At 32.0% G+C, this 11,493-nt stretch overlaps 1 pseudogene; it reads right to left on the bottom strand.

Moving 5' to 3' along the window:
* Positions 1-8,914: 8,914 nt before the first annotated feature.
* Positions 8,915-10,610, bottom strand: LOC145798078 (G-type lectin S-receptor-like serine/threonine-protein kinase SD2-5; annotated as a pseudogene).
* Positions 10,611-11,493: the final 883 nt, after the last annotated feature.

Below are 11,493 nucleotides of genomic sequence, written 5' to 3'. Positions count from 1 at the left end.
CAAACTGAATTTGTAATTAAATCTGATAATTATGACAATTATTTGAAATAGTTGGATTTAAGATATTTGAAATAGTTTTAAGCAATTATTATATTCTGAGGACATTTTGAAAACATAAAAATAAAAAATGTGACAGTCGCACCAAAAAAAGTAGTGATTTTATATAAGGAAATTATGCTATACACACTCCTTACCATATGCACTCCCAGAGGCGGAGCGACGTGGGGCTCAAGGGGGTCACGTGCCCCCAATGACTTTTTTTTTTTTTTTAAGTTGGGTCTGGCTTTTACAGTCTGCAGTTAATACATAGCCCTCCCCAATAGGGAAGTGGATCCCCTCCTGCACTCTTCCCTCCACCCATCTTCCTGCACTTTCATCATACTTTGCCACCTCATCTAGTAATACAATCCACGGGTCTTAATTAATCATAATTATATAAATTGCATCACAAGCCCTTTCACAACACTTCTGTCCGTATTCTCTTCATACCACTACAAAGCTGTTATTACAAACCTTCCATCACAATTAATTAAACTTAATATTATAAAATAATAATAATAAAAAAAATTTGAATACTTAATTAATAATTATATTTGTTTAATTACAACAGTTAGAGTTGAAATAAAAGATAGTTTAGATTATATTTCTAAATTATAAAGTAAGTTAAATAGATTAAATTCTTTTTTGGTTATTGCTTCTGAATAATCTATAATAAATTATAACCAGAAAATTGTCAGGATTAAAAATAAAATATCCTTAGAAAAGGCAAGTATCGATTACCAACAATTTTTTTTGAAAGAGTTAATATTAAATTAAATTCTCAAAATTCGTAATTGAAATTGATACCAGAGCCTGATTTCTCGACCTTGCTAATAACATTTGTATGAGTGTTAAATATAGTGAAGAAATAGAATCTGATAACTTAAATAGTAATATTTCTTTACAAATAATAATAGAACAAAATAATACCTTGATTATACTATTAAAAGAAATTAGCAAAAAATCAGTTAAAAATAAAAACCCTCAGTTCTCCATTTATTCGCGAAATTAACCCTAGGACTGAATGGGTGATGAATGGATGAATGATAGCTTGGTTGTTTACATTGAGAGAGATATTTTTTATGGCATTAACAATGATACTATTATGGAAAGATTTCAAAAGATGAAAACTCGTCGGGGTCAATTGTAAAAGTTTAAAATTAATTTTTTTTTTGTAATGAATATTAATTTTTAATGTTTAACATTAGCTCGAAAATTATTATTATGTTATCGTTATTGATTGGGGAAAAAAAATTTGAGATTGTAATTAATAAGTGCCCCCCCTATATTAAATTTCTGGCTCCGCCACTGTGTACTCCTAGATTATGTCATTTTTTTCTTTAGTTATAATCTATTTTCTTCTTTACTTATGATCTTATTTTAGTTATGACTCATGAGATTTTTTGTTATATCTCATGTATAAGACTTTGTTTTTTTTTTTTTTTTTAAGTTACGACTCAGAAAGCATGAAATTATGCCATTTTTTCCTTTAGTTATAAGGTGCATACATTTGAGGGGTGTGTACCATAGTCTTTTCTTTTATATAATAGTATAGGAGATGGCTTCTAGAGCATATTGTTGGATCCGTGAGGCCCACCCCGAGCCCAGTTTCGATAATCTGAACCGTTTAATATGTAGAACTCGTCGAGTACTTTATGCCGGCAAAAAATCACATTGATCGGATATCGGTAGCCGCTTGAATGAAACACATTTTTGTCCATGGTAAATATGATTTTAAAAATAAATTGTTAATACAAATGTGTTTCGATCAAGGGGCTACTAATATCCAATCAACGTGTTTTTTTACAGACATAAAGTACTCGACAAACTCTACACCTTAAAGGGTTCGAATTATTGAAACAGAACCCGTGGTGGGCATTACGGACCCAACAATATACTTCAGTTCACATAACTATGTGGACTTGAGAGAAGTCTCTCCCAATAATATATATATATATATATATATTCTTACAAAAAATATATATTCAAACACAAAATTAATCACATAAAATAATTTTGATCATACCTATCACATCGTTGAACTCATTATAAAATGTATAATTTTATTCCAATTGCTCCACTCATTTTCATATGATAAAGGAACATGTTTGGAACTCTCACAAAGGAAGATCCCCACGACCCCCACGGATGTATTAATTATTGATGTGTTTAAATTTTTTTTTTTCTATCTCTGACAGTGACTTGAATGGGACAGATCATTTTAGAGGTTGTGTGGGTTGTATTTTGTTGGAATCTCTATCATAACTGTATGATAAATTGTATTCGATTTTATGTTCGTAGACTTGTGTGCTTTTGGAATAACATCCACCATATGTTTGGTCAGTCAAGATGTGGAAAATGTATATTGCCTCCAGTAGTTTTTGTTTTTGCTCCTAACATTTGAATGGAATAATTATTTTATTAAAATATTTAGTTTTATATTTAATTAATTATAAAATAATAATAAAAAGTATTATAATGATTTATTTATTTTTTACGAAAAGACAAAAAAATAATAGATTAAAAAAATTAATTTTTAATAGTGACTTTTCACTATTTTAATCTATACATTTCCAGTCGGTCCACACGCTTGAACGATCTCTGGTTATGTATGTGGCTGGCTGCACAATGACCAAATCTAGTGATGAGACAGACGGAGCATCCACAGTGCCTCTTTTTCCTTTCACTTTTTAAATTCTTCCTCAAATTAATGATCCAAACAATTAAATTCTTCCTCAAATTAATGATCCAAACAAAAACCTTTCTCCCAACATAACGTGAATGGAAAGCTATTAAAAAAAAAAAAAACAATAAAAAAGAAAAAAAATTTGGGAGTGCTGCTGTGCCCCATTGTGGAAGGTTGTCTCGAATGTCTTTTGATAATTTGAACAGTTCATATTATAGGATTCGTAAAGAATATTATCTCTATAAAGAAGTAAGTTAATTGGATATTTATAACTCCATGATTAAGTCTTAATTGTCTTTAAAAATTTATGAAAGTTATGTTAGCCGTTCATTTTTATAAAACAGATATGCTTTTATTATAGGGATGCAAATATCCAATAAACTTGATTTTTTGTATAGATGATTTAAGGTGGTTTGGGATAATCTAAATAAGTGTATTTTTTTTTATTTTTATGAAATATGGGTTGGGTATGGGTTAGATTTGAAATGATGTGGTAAAGAGGTGATGTGACTTAAGTAAGATGATATGACTTAAATAGGATATTGACTTTTTGATTTTTTTAAAACATCCCAAATAAGGCCTTAATTAATGAACCCTACAATATAAACAGTTCGAATTATAGAAAGAGGCTCAGGACGACACTCCACAAAAGACCGCAACGGAATTCCCAAATACACTAAGAATTAATTTAAGCCTTAGTTAGCCACCCCCGAGTCAGAGTAAGAGTCAGTCAATTAACGTGTGTGTAGATAACCCCTTTCTTCACGCACAAAATCTTTGTTGTTGCTCGTGCTGTTGGTGGCCACAAAGATAATTGCGAAGAGTGAGTAGTGGTATGAATCTGATGGGAGGGAAAATTTGACACGCCATTGTTGAATGGGAAACAATTTTCACTCAAATATGCCTAATCTATATTATATATTAAGTAAAAGGAGATTTTTAATCTCAAAAGTTTATAGGAGCTTTAATATGTCAATTCTAATTTTCTAATTTTTTTAAAAAAAAATATATTAACCTCAGTATATTTATTAACTTCTCTCAACCTACAAGACATTTTGACTTCTCTTATAATTACTGCAGTACTTCTTATAAAACAAATAATTTGTATATTAAAAAAAATTTAAAACAAATATATTGTTTGGTAACGTTTACGTTTTCAGTTTATATTTACAAAAATTTTATAAACTGGTTTTTGTTTATTTTTTGTTTATTTTTAGAAAAACATAAACTACAAACGCGTTTGGTAATTGACAAAATGTTTAAAAAATTTAAAAATATAAAAAAGAGTGAGAAATGGCAAGTGGTGGCAAGTGGCGGCCGAAGACGGTGGTGGAGAGTGGTGACGGTGGGGTGGTGGTGGGTGGGTGGGTGATGGTGAAGGTGGCGGGTGGTGGGTGGTAGCTAGTGGGTGGTGGTGGTGGTGGCGGCGGGTGGCGAGTGGTGGGTGGTAGCGAGTGGGTGGTGGCGGGTGGTGGCAGGTGGGTGGCGGATGGCGGGTGGGTGGTGGTAACGGTGGGGGGTAGGTGACGGTGGCAGGTGGTGGGTGGTAGTGGGTGGGTGGTGGTGGTGGTGGTGACGGGTGGTGGGTGGTGGTGGTAGGTGGGTGGCGGGTGGTGGTGGTGGTGGTGACGGGTGGTGGGTGGTGGTGGTAGGTGGGTGGCGGGTGGCGGGTGATGGGTGGTGGCGGGTGGGTAGTGGAAGCGGGAAGGTGACAGGTGGTGATGGTAGGTGAGTGGGTGACGGTGGTGGGTAGTAGCGGGTGGGTGGTGGCGGGTGGTGGGTGGTGGTGGCAGGTGGGTGGCCGATGGCAGATGGCGGGTGGTGACGGGTAGGTGGCCGGTGGTGGTGGTGGTGGTGGTGGGTGGGTGGATGACGGTGGTGGGTGGGGGTGGTAGCGAGTGGGTGGTGGCGGTGGTGGTGGTGGGTAGTGGGTGGCGGGTGGGTGGTGGGTGATGGTGGTGGTAGTGGTGGTGGTGGTGGGTGGTAGGTGGTGGTGGTGGTGGCGGATGGGTGGCAGGTGGCTAGTGGTGGCGGGTGGCGGGTGGTGGATGGTGGTGGCAGGTGGGTGGTGAGTGGTGGTGGCGGGTAGGTGGCTGGTGGTGGTGGCGAGCGGTGGATGGTAGTGACGGGTGGTGGGTGGTGGCAGGTGGATGGCAGGCGCGTGGTGGGTGGTGGTGGTGGCGAGGGGTGGGTGGTAGTGGCGAGTGGGTGGTAGGTGGGTGGTGGCTAGTGGGTGGGTGGTGGGTGGTAGGGGGTGGGTGGTGGTAGTGGAAAACGGTGGTGGAAAATGGTGGCAAGTGGTGGCTAGTGTTGGGTGGTAAAAAAAAAAACTGAAAACTCAAAATGGAAACACATTTTTTGAGTTTACATTTTTTGGCCAAATTTATAAACTTAGACCACTGATTTATAAATAAAAAAATTTACCAAACAAGTTTTTATTTGAGTTTTTTAAATTTTTGTAAATATAAACAGAAAACTGAAAACGTAAGTGTTACCAAACGGCAAATATCTATATCTATATTTATCTATTTTTTTATATCTATCTCTAACCCACAATTTTTGTGGGAATTCCAATATCTGAACCTTAATTTCTTAATTTTTTTATTTTTATTTTTTTAAAAAAACTTAGCATTTATTAAATTTTTCCAATTCTTTTTAACTTTTCCAATACATACACTATTTTTAACTTTTCACATACCTATTGCAAACAGTGAGTCTCCTTTTTATTTTCTCCTTCTTGACCTCTCACTTCTATACTTTCAACTTCAGTGACCACGTATGCAAACAGTAAGTCTTCTTTTTGTTTTCTCCTTCTTGACTTTTTCTTTTGTTTACTGTTTTAATATTGTAGTTAGATAGCGCATAAAATATTTGTGATTTGTCTAGCGAATGAAAAATTATAATTTGATTTTTTAATATGATTGAAGTTAGGTAAATATAAACCCTCACAAAGAGAAACATGTGATTATAATTAGTTGAATGATTCTTTTTTTTTTTTTTAATGTGATTATAGTTAGTTTAATAGTTTTTTTTTTCATTTATTTATTTTATTATGGAAAAAATGTGATGTGATTGTAGTTTGTTTAATGACTTTTTTTTTTTTTTTTAATATGATTGTTTCATTTAGTTCAATGGTTTTTTTTACTATTTTAATTTTATTTTGATTTTTTAATATGATTGAAGTTAGATAAATATAAACCCCCACGAAGGAAAAAATGTGATTATAATTAGTTGAATGATTCTTTTTTTTAATGTGATTGTAGTGAGTTTAATAGTTCTTTTTTTCATTTATTTTTTTTATTATGGGAAAAATGTGATGTGATTGTAATTTGTTCAATGACTTTTTTTTTAAATATAATTGTTGTAGTTAGTTCAATGATTTTTTTTTTAATGTTATTTAGTCTTTTTATTTACTATTTTAATTTTATTTTTAATATGATTGAAGTTAGATAAACATAAACGCTCACAAAGAAAAAAAATGTGATTGTAGTTAGTTCAATGGTTCTTTTTTTTTTTTAAATATGATTGTAGTTAGCCAATGGTTTTTTTTTTCATTTATTTATTTATTTTATTATGGAAAAAATGTGATGTGATTGTAATTTGTTCAATGGTTCTTTTTTTTAATGTAATTTAATCTTTTATTTACTGTTTTAATGATTTTTCTTTACAATTATTTATGAAAAAAATATTATTATAATTAGATAGTATAAAAATATTTGTGATTTGATTTGATTTTTTTTTTCTGATTTGATTTTTAAAGTACCAATTATTGATAATGATTAGATTGTATTTTGAAAAAAAATTGTAATTGATTTTTTTAACTCACTGTGTTTTTTGAAAAAAAATTATTTTATTTTTTTAACTATCAATTCACTTAATTTGTGATTTGATTTTTAACTCACTGTATTTTTTGAAAAACAAAATGGATTGTACTCATTAGGGTCACATAATGTACCAATTATTGATGATGATTAGATTGTATTTTGACCGAAAAAAAAAAATTGTAATTGATCTTTTTAACTCGCTATGTTTTTTGAAAAATAAATTATTGTGTTTTTTAATTATCAATTGACTTAATTTGTGATTGATTTTTTAAATTATTGATGATGATTAGATAGCATTAAAAAAATTGTGATTTATATGATTGAAGTTATCTCCTTTCGTTTATAATTTTTAATATGATTGAAGTTAGATAAACATAAACACTCGCAAAAAGAAAAATGTGATTGTAGTTTGTTCAATGGTTCTAAATAATCTTTTTTATTTACTATTTTAACGGTTAATTTTTCAATTATTTTTTTTATTATGAGAAAAATGTCATTATAGTTAGATAGCATTAAAAAAATTGTGATTTGTATGATTGAAATTATCTCTTTTTGTTTATAATTTGATTTTTTAATATGATTGAAGTTAACTTACAAAAAGAAAAATGTGATTGTAGTTTGTTCAACGAATCTAAATAATCTTTTTATTTACTATTTTAATGGTTCTTTTTTAAAAGTTATTTTTTTATTATGAGAAAAATATGATTGTGGTTAGATATCATTTAAAAAATTGTGATTTGTATGATTGAAGTTATCTTCTTTTGTTTATAATTTGATTTTTTAATATGATTGAAGTTAGATAAACATAAGCACTCACAAAAAGAAAAATGTGATTGTAGTTTGTTTAATGCTTCTAAATAATCTTATTATTTACTATTTTAATGGTTCTTTTTTTCAAATTTTTTTTTTTATTATGAGAAAAATGTGATTATAGTTAGATAGCATTAAAAAAAATGTGATTTGTATGATTGAAGTTATTTCCTTTTGTTTATAATTTGATTTTTTAATATGATTGAAGTTAGATAAACATAAATACTCACAAAAAGAAAAATGTGATTGTTCTTTTTATTTACTATTTTAATGGTTCTTTTTTTCAATTATTTTTTTTATTATGAGAAAAATATGATTGTAGAATTAGATAGCATTAAAAAAATTGTGATTTGTATGATTGAAATTATCTCTTTTTATTTATAATTCGATTTTTTTTAATATGATTGAAGTAAGATAAACATAAACACTCACAAAAAGAAAAATGTTTGTTCAATGGTTCTAAATAATCTTTTTATTTACTATTTTAATGGTTCTTTTTTAAAAGTTAATTTTTTATTTACTATTTTTTATTACCATACATGTACTAACAATGCCACGCCAATTAGATTGTGCACCGTGCGTGACCTTTGTTTTAAATATAGATTAGTCTGAAGAATGTCTATACCTTTCAGAAGGTAAAAAAAAAACATGTAAGCATAACATTTTTATTTTATAACATTTTATAAATACATAATATATGTGTTGTTCATTAATTATAATACAAACTATTATGTTGACAATGCATGAATGCTAATGGAAGGCCTACAACAATTTAGATTTTAGTTATTTTTTGTTTTACTTATTCAGTGAATTTTGAACAAATGTAATAAATTCTTATTTTTATTACTTTAATTATGCAATGTCAATATTTTTTTTTAAAATTCCATATATTTTATGCTAACAATTTAAAAATATATTTGACATAACTATGAATGGTTTGTTTTTTTTTTTTTTTTAAATTTAATCCCGTGCATAGCACGGGTGATATGCTAGTTATTATTGAATCCAAAACCAACGGATTAAGTTAAGAATCCCACTCGAATAGTAAAAATAATAAGTAAAGATAGTACAGCAGCGGGTACCAAAAATTTAGAAACGCACTTATTCATGACATATTAGTTCAGAGTTATCTTGGTACATTTCCAACTCTTTATTTGTATACAATAATTTTTTTTATTCGGATCTCATTTGCCTATAATAGAATTAAATGAGTTAAACTGTAGCTAATCTGGTTGTAGTTTCTTATACTCAATCCTGGCTAACTTATTCTCATAAGATAAGATTATAGCGCGTGGATTTCTCATATATCACAAATGACCATGACATCAGACAAATATATATCTATGACTGTAATTTCATAAGATGATATATATATACAAACCAAGAAAAGTGCAACAACCTAATATTATGAGTTATATGGCAATGCTTCTAATGAAAATTGAAATCCTAAAACTTAGCATCCCCAAAATAACAAAACAAAAACACACACAATAAAAATAAAAACCTTAAAAAGTTACTCAATTTGCAAAAATTTGTTTGTCGAAGTCTACTTTGTTTACCTTGGTCCTGATAGAGCTAATGGAGACAATAGAGTACAAGCAGCGCCAATGGCATCCTCTTGCTGACCAACATCTGCAATTGTTCTTCGTATCACAAGATTTACGAAGTTAGAATCCAAGTTGTTATCAACATCAACAGAACCCTCCAAGACCTTAACCACCACTGACATGGAATGCCTCTTAGAAAAATTACTTTGTAGACACCACACAGCAACCCTCATCATCTCCACAACTTCTGTACTATGTAACTGCATTTCATCATTGCCTTTATCAACGATATTGATCAATCGTTCCTCCTTGGCTTTCCTTTTAAATAGACTTAGTAAATGCATATCTTCCTCAGGTTAAGACCTATCCCAATTTTTTCGGCCACATAACATTTCCAAGACCACAACAGCAAAGCTGTAGACATCTACTTTCTCAGTGATAATTGAGTTCAACCAGTCAAATAGCCTGGTGTTCCCCTCAAAGTTGTTACAACTTGGCTTTGGTCCTTATCAATTAGCTTTGACAATCCAAAATCAGACATTTTTGCATTGAAGTATTCATCTAAGAGGATATTTTGGGGTTTTATATCCAAGTGAAATATTTTCTGCCTGCATTCCTCATGGAGATAGGATAGACCCTTGGCTATCACGATGATGATCTTTCTTCTGGATTGCCACCCAAGTGTGAGCTCTTGGTGCCTTTGGAAGATCCATTTATCCAAGGATCCATTAGACATGTACTCGTAAACTAGAAGCCTGTGTGATTTTTCAGCGCAAAATCCTATTAATCTTTCCAAATTGATATGGTGAATGCTGCCTATCGTCTCAACTTTAGCTAAGAATGACTTCTTAACTTGACCAAAACATTGAGACGCTTAACTGCTATTTCGGTGCCATCACTTAATGTCCCTTGAAACACTAACCCAAATCCTCCTTCCCCAAGCTTATTATTGAAATTGCTCGTCATGGCTCTCAAGTCTTCGCATGAGAATCTAGTAGGCATCCCCGGTACTTGATCAACAGAGAACTCATCAAATTCTTCAGATTCTCCTTTCTTTCTAAAATGGAAAATGCAAGAGGCAATCACAAAAAATACACCAAAGAGAGCTCCGAGGCTGGATCCAAGAGTGATTGCGACATTCCTTGATTTTTTTTGAGGAGAATTTGTTGGTAAAGGATACTGCGCAGTCACAGAATTCTGCACTTTAAGAAATAGAGAAACGCTATCATCCCCTGCCTCAATATTTATAAGAGAATAGACTTCAAATTGTAAAATGCAACGATTATAGTTATAGTCATGTGCAAACAAAGCGGCTTTGCATGAACAGTTTTTCAAGCAACTCTTCTTGCAATCCTCTAACTCGATTTTTGCATCCAAGTAGTATCCATTTGTGTCTTTCAAGTTACAAAAATAACTAGTATTCCGAAGCTCCAAAAGTGTGTGATATTGAGAATGGTTACAAGAAATGGGTGTAACAAGGGAACTTCCAAGGCTAGGTTGCCTAGAATTTATTTGCCTGAAAGTGTTGCTGCTGGGGGCTTCCTCAAGAGAGCCACACTGTCCATTTGAACAACATATACCGTAATTGCCGCACGCCATGGGATACCCATAGTCACCAATATCTGACGTCAGCAGATCCACCGCATTCCAGTTATCTGCTACCCACTCATAAACCCTCAAATGCCCATCAGGTTCCAACCTCATCAACTGAGCTGACGATCCAACATGAAGGATTTTCTATGCGTTGAAGCATCCATTCTCGAATTTCACATATACTTGGTGGTTGGAATTCGCATTCAAATAGGATTGAAAATAGACCCAGGATGGATTGAATTCTACATAAACCAACAAACTGTAATCTTGCCCATAACTAACATAAGAATAAGGATCAGGATTAGGGTGCATAGCAAGTGAATACAAACCTCGTTCAAAAAAGCAAGTGAATACAAACCTTGACTCCAGTTTGATGCGGACGTGCTAGCAATCAGCTTCTGCCCAAAAGGACCAACTTCTGCCCAGGAAGGAAGGAATCTATTGGGTAATTGAAAGATTGCCAAACTGTTGCACTGTTTTGGTCGAAAAGGACCGCTATGTATGGATTGAGTGATTTGGAGAGAAAAGAAAAGAATTGGAGTGATATGTATTTCTTTCACTTGTTTGGATAACGTAAGAAATGGGAAGAAATGAAGAGAAACGGAGAGAAACTCATTTCTCTTATAACTCTTATTTTCAATCTTTCCAAAAGTGGAGAGATTAGGAGATAAAAGAAACCAATATTTTCATAATACCAATTTTCTCCCCATAAAAATAAAAAAAAATAAAATGATTGAAAATATAAAAAGGTTATTTTGGTAATATAACATAAAATAATTTCTTTTCTTTTCACTTATGAAATCTAACCAAACAAGAAGGAGAAAAATTATAATCATTTCTTTTCTTTTATTTATTACTTATCCAAACAAGAATGAGAGAAATTACAATCATTTCTTTTCATTTCTTTTCTCTTATAAGTTAAGTAATCAGTTCTTTTCTTTTTTCTCCTATGTTCCCAAACATAGTGCTAGTTTCCATCTCTAAGGTGGCAAAG

This window comes from Camellia sinensis, chromosome 8 (assembly GCF_055761805.1).
Source record: "Camellia sinensis isolate YWXY chromosome 8, ASM5576180v1, whole genome shotgun sequence".
Taxonomy (NCBI): domain Eukaryota; kingdom Viridiplantae; phylum Streptophyta; class Magnoliopsida; order Ericales; family Theaceae; genus Camellia; species Camellia sinensis.
Note: the sequence above shows the minus strand (reverse complement) of the source record. Positions and strands in the feature narration are given on the sequence as shown.